The following is an 11,249-nucleotide window of genomic DNA, read 5'->3' as shown; positions in this document are numbered from 1 at the left end:
AGCACTAAGTTGTCAGTAGAGGGGCAAGGTTGTCGTGAATTTTAAGTAAAATAAAACACAGAAAGATTTTATCCTAGGGTTTGCAATGTGCAACAATAGTTAATTATGTGATTTTCACAGGTGTGCTCTTTATCTTCCATTACTACACTTGCTATTAGAAATAATAGTGTGGATAATAATAGGAGAGGAGTAATCAACTTGGCACTAAGCATATAACTTAAAATATATATGGATTTAGGACCAATGACAATAAAACCTAACTCTCCTCACAGACTATCACAACATATATCCGTACCCTCTGATCTGACTTCATCATCCCCATCATTCAACGTCCTTGGGCTAATCTGGACATCTAAAATCTCTCCTATGTGGTAGCTCCTGGTTTCCTGCCCCCTCAGAATAAGACTGTATTTGCCAGACTTATTCAACCCTCATTAAAAGCTAGTGCCCCATTCATTTTTCTTGGTGAATTCACTGTTAAAGGAACTTGAGAATGTGTGATCCTTTACAGCTTAAATATTTTCATCCTGACAGGAAAATATCAATTAGTTCTTATTATGTATCAAGCAGTAGAAACCAACTCTGGCTGACTTTTCTTTCTTTCTTTTTTTTTTTTTTTACAAAAAGGGTTTTATTGAAATGCAAGTCATGTACAAAATAACCTACCCATTCACAGTGCATGGTTCAATGTTTTTGGTATATTCACAGATTTGTTCAACCAAACCATCACCACAATCAATTTTAGAATTTGGCTTACTTAAAAAAAAAAAAAAGAAAACCATACTAGAAAAATATTGAGAATGCCACAAAATGATGGGATCAGGCTTGGAACTAGTCTAGATTCAATATAGCTCGGTGTGGTGTGGACATGGTTTCATAACTAGAAGAGTCTAGTAGGGTACCACTGCAGCAACGACAATCTCAAATGGGCTTCTTGGGGTCTTAAATACCTAGCTAAAGTTCCGTGTCCTGGAGAAACTATCTAATTGGCTATAATAATCCTCTGATTTGTACTGAGTCTTCAAGAGTGTGTATGTGACTGTGTATGTGTTAGCCCCTCAGTCGTGCCCAGTCTGCAACCCATGGACTGTAGCCCACCAGGCTCTGCTATCCATGGGATTCTCTAGACAAGAATACCAGAGTAGGAAGTGGCAACCAATTTGACCACCTACACTGCCTATACCCAATGTGGGAGGAAGTTGTTCCACAATAGACAAATAGCGTGCTAGGGAAGAGGCTTAGGTGCTGAGACCCAAATGACAAGTCCCTGCAACCAAGATTGTTAGATATTAATAAAATACGGAAAGCATATCTTAGAGATGATATTTCAGAGTAGAAGGACAATTTAGGGGGGATTTGGGATAGTGGATTTTAGAGAGAGTTCATTGTACTGGGAACATTGATTATTGAGTATTTGGTTACCAACTAAGACCAAAATATCTTGAGGATCTAGTTCCCCGATAGAATCACAATGGCCGTCATAGATGTTGAAAATGTGAAATTCCCTTCTCTTCCTTTTTTTTTTTTCTTTCATTTGGATCCTGCTGAAATTGTTACTTTTGTGCAATATTATTTATGAGTCTATTTCACCATGAGAGAAGACGAGAAGGGGTAGTAATACACAGGATGTTTATTTGTCACCAGATATTTTCAACCTCCTTTTACAATTATTGCAAAATTGGGTGAAAGTTACATTAAATTCTTTATGGCCCCTTCAATTCTGAGATCTTATGATTTTCCAACTTTTTTCTTTTTAATTCCCCAACTTTTTAGTGAATTTTTACACATAGAAAACTCCACAAGGAGTCACTAGACATCTATGAGACTTTGCAAAACTTCAGAAAAGAACCTTTAGTTAAAAATGCAATAGCACTATAACAAAAGCTAGAGTTTTCCTTGGTGGTCAAATGAGCCTAGAAATAGCCAAGTCTCAATGTGTATAATCAGTAGGTAGGACATATTTGGAGGTGGCATTAATTTCATTTCACTCCTGGGTTTTTCATTCTTCCTTTCAAGGCATTTTTTTGACGTTCCATGAGGATATCCTACATTCTCTGAGAAACGTGGTCACAAATAAACCTAGAAGTCCAAAACAAAGTTCAAACCAGACCCTCAAAGTGAATCAAAGGTATATTTATTTTCATATTATATATTTATTTATTCCTAGGTTCATCCCCAAACTGGGATAGCTTAATGAAATGCAGGAACATCTGTGCTGTGTTTTGCTTAGTCGTTCAGTTGTGCCCGACTCTTTGCAATCCAATGGACTATAGCCCACCAGGCTCCTCTGTCCATGGGGTATTCTCAAGGCAAGAATACTGGAGTGGGTGGCCATGCTCTCCTCCAGGGGATCTTCCCAACCCAAGGATTGAACCCAGGTCTCCTGCATTGCCAGAGGACCATAAGATGAGGCAAATGGTAATGATCAAACAGAAACATTGTGTTAAACATTCATCATATTTTGATTTTAATGTATAAGTATTAGTTACCTTCTACTGCTTCACAGTCCTACTAGTGACCTCACTGAAACCAGCACAAATAATCTTTGCCTGTTGAAGAACATTGATACCAGTAGACCATGAGTTTCATGCTTATCTTGGTGCAGATTGTCAGGAAAAGAAGTGTGAACTACCTGGAGCAGAAAGATCTGGTGATGTTTTCAGACTGCTGGCTACAGAGCCTCATCAAAGTGAAACTCCTTTTTGGTTACACGTTGAGCCCTAAACCCTTTATGACTTAGTTATCCTCTTGTCCCACCTTTTTGGGGCCCTTTATGCAAATGGAATAGCTCAAAATCGTCAAAATAAATATCCAATAATATCTTAGTAGCTTTGCCTGACATTTTCCCTTCCATTCCTAAGGATAGGTCCATATTGGACATTTAAAAAAAGATATTTATTATTTATTTGGCTGCTCTGGATCTTAGTCGCAGCATGTGGGATCATCTATCTTCACCGCAGCAGTAGGATCTTTAGTTGGAGCACGCAAACTCTTAGAGCAGCATGTGGGATCCAGTTCCCTGACCAGGGATTGAACCTAGGCCCTCTGTACTGGGAGCATGGAGTCTTAGCCACTGGACCACCAGGAAAGTCCCAACATTGAATACTTAAGAGCCAAGCAAGGCAAAGATTGTACTTTGGTAGCAAAGTTGACATGACACTGATCTTCTGACTGCTAGTCCAGTGTTCATCTATACAGCACCTACTCTAATGGAGCAAGAGTGGCTGTCATGATGGGAAACTGAAGACCACATATTTGGGCAAGCAGAACTCTATGGTATTCTTTGTAATCATTCATAGATCAATTATTAAGAACTTTCTGTATGTCAGATACTGTGGGAGGCATTTGGCAATATAAAGAGTAACAGATATTTGAATCTTGGCTTTGAAGGACTCACATTAATGGTGGAAGTAAGTAAATAAATATGACTTACAGCAATGTAATTAGTACCATAGCTACTGCTACTGCTAAGTCACTTCAGTCGTGTCCGACTCTGTGTGACCCCATAGACAACAGCCCACCAGGCTCCCCCGTCCCTGGGATTCTCCAGGCAAGAACACTGGAGTGGGTTGCCATTTCCTTCTCTAATGCATGAGAGTGAAAAGTGAAAGTGAAGTCGCTCAGTCGTGTTCGACTATTAGCGACCCCATGGACTGTGGCCCACCAGGCTCCTCCATCCATGGGATTTTCCAGGCAAGAACACTGGAGTGGGTTGCCATTTCCTTCTCCAATGCATGAAAGTGAAAAGTGAAAGTAAAGTCGCTCAGTCGTGTCTGACTCTTAGCGACCCCATGGATTGCAGCCTACCTCCATCCATGGGATTTTCCAGGCAAGAGTACTGAAGTGGGGTGCCATTGCCTTCTCCGGTACCATAGCTAAGGTACATATTGAAACAGAGAGGAAATTCCTTAAGTCTGATTGAAGAAGAATTTTCAGAGGCAATACATTACATCTGTATTTTGAAAGAAGAGTTTGAGTTTGGCTAAGTGGAAGGGACTCCTATACAGAGGGAAGAACTGAGACTAACGCAGAGAGTCGGTGAAGCTAGTCCCTTATTTAACCAACAGTATACATTATGTGGGTGATGGTATAACAGTTAAGAACCAGAGCCAAGCTTCCTGGGTTTATATCCTAATGCTTATTAACTCTGGCTGGTGAGATGGGCTACCTTCTCAGTACCTTAGTTTATTCATTTGTAAAATGGGAAGAATACTCTTAGAGTCATACTTGCTCCATAGGTTTGCTTAGAGAACTAGAACAAAGTCAAGAATGTAATAAGATTCAGTTTTGTGTTAGCTGCTGTTGTCTCATTACAACCGAGCTCAGGAGGTGGAAAAGGCAGAGTTGGGACCGGGTGCTTCGCTGGTTGGCAGGGATCAGGCAATAAAGATTTTTCAAGTCTGAAAAGCTTGGCCCTGCACACTGATGGGTTAACATTTATGGACTGCCAATTAGAGAGTCATATGGTCGACCATTTCTCCGTTTATAAACGAGAGGTTTAAGGAAAATCAGACCAGAATCCAGAGTATGTGTGCACTCTGAGAATGCATAGAATGTGCTTATTAGGCAAGCTTTAACTTGACTTCATCTTCTCAATGTTGTAAACAGATGTGCTCAGTTGACTGGTGTCTTATCTGCTCTAACAATTAGGTTGCAGAGAAAGACATGGTCCAAGTACTTCAGTCCAGAGGAATGGACGCACGAGGTGGGTAATGTGACTAAGGCAGTGTATCATCCTCTAATTGCTGAACAAATAAAATGTATGCCTTGAAAGTGTTTCCAGGTGCCTGCAAATGCATATTTGAAAAGTCTTCAGAGCCCTTCCCTCTAATAAAATCACATTTTTCCCATTAATACCTTATTAATAATTCCTTAACCATGAAAAGCATATTTTAATGGACTTATTAAAGATGTTAAAACAAAAATAACTTTTAACACATAATTTTGGATTTGAGCTTCTACTTCCAATTATGTATATAACATTAAATATACTGTGTAATATGAAATATTTTATAAAAGTGAAGTCACATTGTACATTCTATATTTAACTTGCCTCTTTCCACTTAACACTGCACTGAGCTGTTCCTGCTTCACTGAATATTCTTTCTTAATGGCAACATACAGCTTTATCATTCAGCTGTAATGTGATTTCTTTAACTCTTGGACATTTACATGGTAAGATTTTACTGTTATAAAATAGTTTAACAACAAACATTCTTGTGGCTATATCTTTGCCCATGTCTATGATTTATTTTCCTCAGGATTATTCACAAGGAACAATTCTCAAACTTTAACTGGTTGTATTGCAACCATTGGTCAGGCCTGGGTTCTTAGAAATGAGGTGCCTTGAGTGTACTTCTGCAGGGCTTCTCACATCAGATGTACTCTCCCCAGGGTGAGAAGAGAGCAGTTTCCCTGGAAGATCATGTAGCCGTGTGAATGGGATGACGGGCGGTTCCCTGCTGTTCTGCAGCCTGGGTGCAGCGACCACAGAGAAGCCTATTTTGAAAGATTCTGCTTTGTGTACAATCTGGCACTGGAGACAGGCCTCGCATCATCACTCATGAATTTCCACTTTAAACCCACAACTGCTTTTCAATTTGCAATTCTATAGCCAGAGAAAAAGAACAAAATGAAAGTCTTAATCCTTAATGAAGATGTATGACACTAAAATGTTTTTGAGTATTCCTTAATGTCATTATGCTCTCAGTGGAAACTCATTTTTGTTTCCTTTGGTAGAACCTAAAGAATTGAATAAATATTTTCTTTCCAAATCAGATGCAAGTGCTCAGATATCTGAGGGGGCAGGGGCAAGGAAAAAAATGACTAGAGTAATCCAGATCTCTTTTCTGTATTTAAATCTACTTTCCTTTGAGGAAAATATATTTAACTATAGCCTAGGTGTAAACAAGTTAGAATTATATTATTATAAATATGTATATTTATTTACTTATAAAACATCAGACAAAACATGTTTGGTTTTTTAAAAATTGTTATATATAAATATATAAAATAATATAAAAATATATAAAAGTTTAAAAAATGCCTGCCATTGTCACAGAGTAAGGAACAAGATAAAGTTATCTGTAATTTCACCACCCAGAGATAACCATTGTTGACATTTTCCTTATTAAATACATTTAAATAAAACAAAATTAGACCAAATTAATTACTGTTTAGTATCTACTTTTCCTTTAGCAATAAATCATTAAAGAACCTTTCAAGGAGTTAGGTATTCTTTTATTTCATTTTTAAAACATACACAATATCTCACTGTATTGATTTCTTTATCCAATCCTCAGTGTAGGTTTAGCTGGATTAAAAAAAAAATATCATAAACATTTTTGCTATGAGCAACTTGTAGCTATATTTTGTTCACAGCTCTAATTATTTCTTGGAAAAAACTGCCTCGAGGAAGATTGTATCAGTTTACACCATCACTGAGCCTGTATATGAGTTTTGCCACCCCTTGTCAACACTGGCTATTATTAAAAACAGACAAAAAAGAATCCTTACTAAATAGCATATTTTACTAAATAGTTATTATAATTTGCATTTCTTTGATCATTGAGCATACAGTTTTGTCCTAAAGGGTCATTATTTTCAATTATTCACAATTAAAAGAAATACTTGCTTATCAATTTACTTTCCAGAATGCAATTTCACTGGGCATTCTGATAGGCTGAAGCTGTATCTTCAAATATTTATAGGTGCAAGAGGGAGAGGTTTTTCCTATAATTATCAATATATAGTATAATTTACAATAACTATATCTAAATTATTAATGATCTATATCTTTTGAAACTGAGGCCTCCAAGCGGTAACATGGTTCCAAGATTAGCGTCAGGAAATTGGGGTTGAAGTTGACTCCTGCCCCAAGTAATTCTGTTCCATTTCCTTGGAGAAGAATGATCAGATGCAGTGACACGTTTGGCCCAGGAGTGGTGGGGAGAACGTTTGAAAAGCACGGGTAGGTTTTTCTAACTGCAAGAAGCAATCGGTTGCGCAAAGAATAGTTAGGAAACTAAGCCCTCGGAGGGCTGCTTTAACTTGCGCAGTAACAAGTTGAGAGACGCTCTGTGTCTCAGCTGTTCAATAATGAGAGAGGGGAGGCGAAAAGAGGTTGCCATGGCGATGCCTAGCTGCACGTGCAGCGCAGAGACGGGCGGTGCTGGGGTGACCTTCTGCAGAGTTAAATGCAGGCGCGGGTCGCCTCCCCTTGGCCTTGGGAGGTGCCCCAAATGCGGGGCACCTTGGCCGCGTCTCGCCTGCTGCCAGGGAGGCGGATGCTCCCTGGCAGCAGGGCAGCCTGGGAGGGCAGCCTGCCCTTGGCTTTGAGCATCCCTCCTCCGGCAGCCGCGACGCCGGCAGCCATTTTAGCGCAGCTCTGGTTCCTGGGCCCCTAACGGGCCAGGGCTCAGTGGTACCCAGATCCGTCCAAGCCCCGCGATGGGAGACAGGAGCCCCGCAGAGCCCGCTGGCCCCCGCGCGCCCTTGACCCTTCTCATCTCCCGCGCAGCTTCTCCCACAGCGGGCTTGCTTTTTCTGCCCGTTTGTTTGGTGTCGGGAGGGGATCTGGACATTAAATTCCCGGCAGACTGGGATGCGGTTTCACATCTCGCTCTGGCTGTGGGTACGCTGGAGGAAAGGAGACGCAGATGCGATATGAAAGTGAAGGCTGCAGTTTCACTTGGCAAGGGCTTTTTTATTACACACATCATTTGCATTTTGCTGCAGTGAGCTCGGAAGGCAAGCCTCCACGGACTTGCCTAGAATTAAGAGGGATAATTCACACACTTTAAAGGATGGCAAGCAGATACTAATTTGTGGTACTTGCACAACAAGGAGAAAACACTCATGTCACTCCGCTGCTGTGGGAGATGCAAAGCAGGTCCTGGGTGAAAGTTTGCTTTATTAAATTCGGTCACAGTGCTTGCTTTAGGAATTTCATTTTCCACCTGATGGATGGAGTGACACTAAACCGTGGCATTTTGTTGGTCTGCACAGCGTTTTTATGTCTGCTCTTTGACATAGTTAGTCCAAGAGTGGTCTGAGTTTTTGACACTGGAAGCAGTGACTTCTGTAATTATGGTGATGTAATCTAATGTTAAATCCTTTGGGAGGCAGGAGCTTAGGCGGATAAAGATTGTTAAAGACAGTGATGATATGGGTTGGAGGTATAAAAAAGATGACAAAGCAAAAAGATTTCCACTGCCTTCAAACTAGAGGCAAAGCTCGTTTATAATTCTCCTAGTTACAGAATCTAAGAGCTAAAAAAAGGTTCACTGAGGTCATCCTGTCTGGCCCTGTCGTTTTGCAAATGGAGAAATACAGATTTGAAAAGGTCAATCATTAATTTCTCAAGGTCACAAAGGCCTGAGAATATAGACCTGCTTTTCTAGTTTAACTACACTAGGTCAAATAGCACTATATGGGATTTACTGAATTATTAAGTCAGTGATTCTCAAAGTTTTGATCTCAGGCCCCTTTGCACTCTTAAAATATTCTTGAAGACCCCAAAGAGCTTTTACTTTTCTGACATATTTGTCAATGTTTATCGTATTGGTGGTTTAGTTGTTCAGTCGTGTCAGACTCTTGCAACCCTATGGACAGTAGCCCACCAGGCTCCTCTGTCCATAGGATTTTCCAGGCAAGAATACTGGAGTGGGTTGCCATTTCCTTCTCCGTTTATCATATCAGAATAAGTGAATCCATTTAGTATAAAAATGAAAAAATACATTATTACATTAACTATTAAAAACAAAAAAGTCAACTAAGCAAATTACAAAGATCTTTATTGGCTTTATTCAGTGATCAATTCATGAATCAGCCAATATTCAATCTAGCAGATAGAAAGGCATTCTGACCAGGTATACAAGGTAGAGATTTTTTTAGGTCAAAGTGAGCAAGAATAAGGGGATTGCACTAGGCAAAAAAGCAGGTTGATTATTGCAAAGTTACTTTATTATTGTAGGGGTTTATCAGGCAAATTGCTTAATTAATGCTGATCAGGAGGTTCCTGATTGACTGGTTTAAGATTTCATTTTTGTGGGAGCTGAAACTGTAATTAGGTCTTCACTTGGGGAAATGGAGTTTAGCATAAGCAACTCCATTTTGGGCTTATTATCTTGTCTTTAGCATAACACAACACTTTTTCATGAAAAAAAAAAAGTAGTGAGAAGAAGGGCATAATTAAAGCAATTTTCAAAAATTGCTTTAATATCTAGCTTATACTTGGAATCTTATATCTGTTTCTGCATTCAATCTGTTTAAATCTTTGTTTTGGTTAATATTTATGTAGAAAATCTGTTCTCTCACATTAAGGAGGAGGACTTCGTAGACCACTTGAAAGAGTATTGTGAACTCTCAGGAAATAGTGTGATAGTAAATATTATGATAACCAGCTCATCAAGGAGGGAAGAAAACCCCATTGGCAGCATTTGCCAATATTTCTGCTGTAAATCTTCCCAGAATGAATGATAATGAAAAGTGGGGGAGAAATGCATAGTAACACACTGTTAGATGTTTCTACATAGAATACAACAGGTTTAAGAACTTCAAGAACTTAGTGAAATGCAGTAAGACATTTAGGAAATGATGGTTTTTTTTTTTTTTTCTAATTTTATTTTATTTTTAAACTTTACATAATTGTATTAGTTTTGCCAAATATCAAAATGAATCCGCCACAGGTATACATGTGTTCCCCATCCTGAACCCTCCTCCCTCCTCCCTCCCCATACCATCCCTCTGGGTCATCCCAGTGCACTAGCCCCAAGCATCCAGTATTGTGCATCGAACCTGGACTGGCATCTCGTTTCTTACATGATATTTTACATGTTTCAATGTCATTCTCCCAAATCTTCCCACCCTCTCCCTCTCCCACAGAGTCCATAAGACTGTTCTATACATCAGTGTCTCTTTTGCTGTCTCGTACACCGGGTTATTGTTACCATCTTTCTAAATTCCATATATATGCGTTAGTATACTGTATTTATGTTTTTCCTTCTGGCTTACTTCACTCTGTATAATAGGTTCCAGTTTCATCCACCTCATTAGAACTGATTCAAATGTATTCTTTTTAATGGCTGAGTAGTACTCCATTGTGTATATGTACCACAGCTTTCTTATCCATTCATCTGCTGATGCTCAACATCACTCATTATCAGAGAAATGCAAATCAAAACCACTATGAGGTACCATTTCACACCAGTCAGAATGGCTGCGATCCAAAAGTCTACAAATAATAAATGCTGGAGAGGGTGTGGAGAAAAGGGAACCCTCTTACACTGTTGGTGGGAATGCAAACTAGTACAGCCACTATGGAGAACAGTGTGGAGATTCCTTAAAAAACTGGAAATAGAACTGCTTTATGATCCAGCAATCCCACTGCTGGGCATACACACTGAGGAAACCAGAAGGGAAAGAGACACATGTACCCCAATGTTCATCGCAGCACTGTTTATAATAGCCAGGACATGGAAGCAACCTAGATGTCCATCAGCAGATGAATGGATAAGAAATGATGGTTTTTGAGTACTTATTACCTTTATTTTTATATAACAAATGCAAAATTTTTATAATTTAATTTTTAATAACTGTCATATTTAACAGCTGGCTCATAAAATTCTCACAAATGTGATAGTTGTTGCTTGTGAGATGACAGAAGTTTCTCCAGCACACCACGATATCAGGGGGCCCTCAGACCATACTCAGAGAACCATTGTATCAAATTAATTCAACGAACATTTATGAAGCATTTATTTTGTGCTTGTGTCTGGATGTAACATAGGTTGAAATCTAGAAATAAAACAAATAATATCAAAGTTAGGGAAAATAATTAGCAAATGTATTAATTGGAATCATTTAAAGCTTCAATTAATCTGAGTCATGTATCTGGTTTCTTTATTATTCTCCCCTACTCCTACCCCAAATGATAATATGTTTGAATTTCCTCTAGAAGAGATAGATGCTACTATTTTATATTTTGTAGTAGGGCTGTAGGCTAAGTCAATATTTTCATCTGACCAGCTGTGATCTGGATATCAGATCTCTCTAAAGGTAAAATATTATCATCTTTACTGGCAGAAGTATATAAACCGCCATGATTTATGGATTTAACCTTTTTTGCAACAGACAGTAGGAATTGTTTGGTCTTCAGTACAATCATAGTGTTTCCAGCTTAAAGGATGCCTACTCATGGTGAATGTGTGAAATATATACTGGCATTGCAGAAAATTAGTCATTTAATG

This window comes from Bos taurus, chromosome 29 (genome assembly GCF_002263795.3).
Source record: "Bos taurus isolate L1 Dominette 01449 registration number 42190680 breed Hereford chromosome 29, ARS-UCD2.0, whole genome shotgun sequence".
NCBI lineage: Eukaryota > Metazoa > Chordata > Mammalia > Artiodactyla > Bovidae > Bos > Bos taurus.
The sequence above is the reverse complement of the archived record's forward strand: the minus strand, read 5'-3'. Positions refer to the sequence as shown.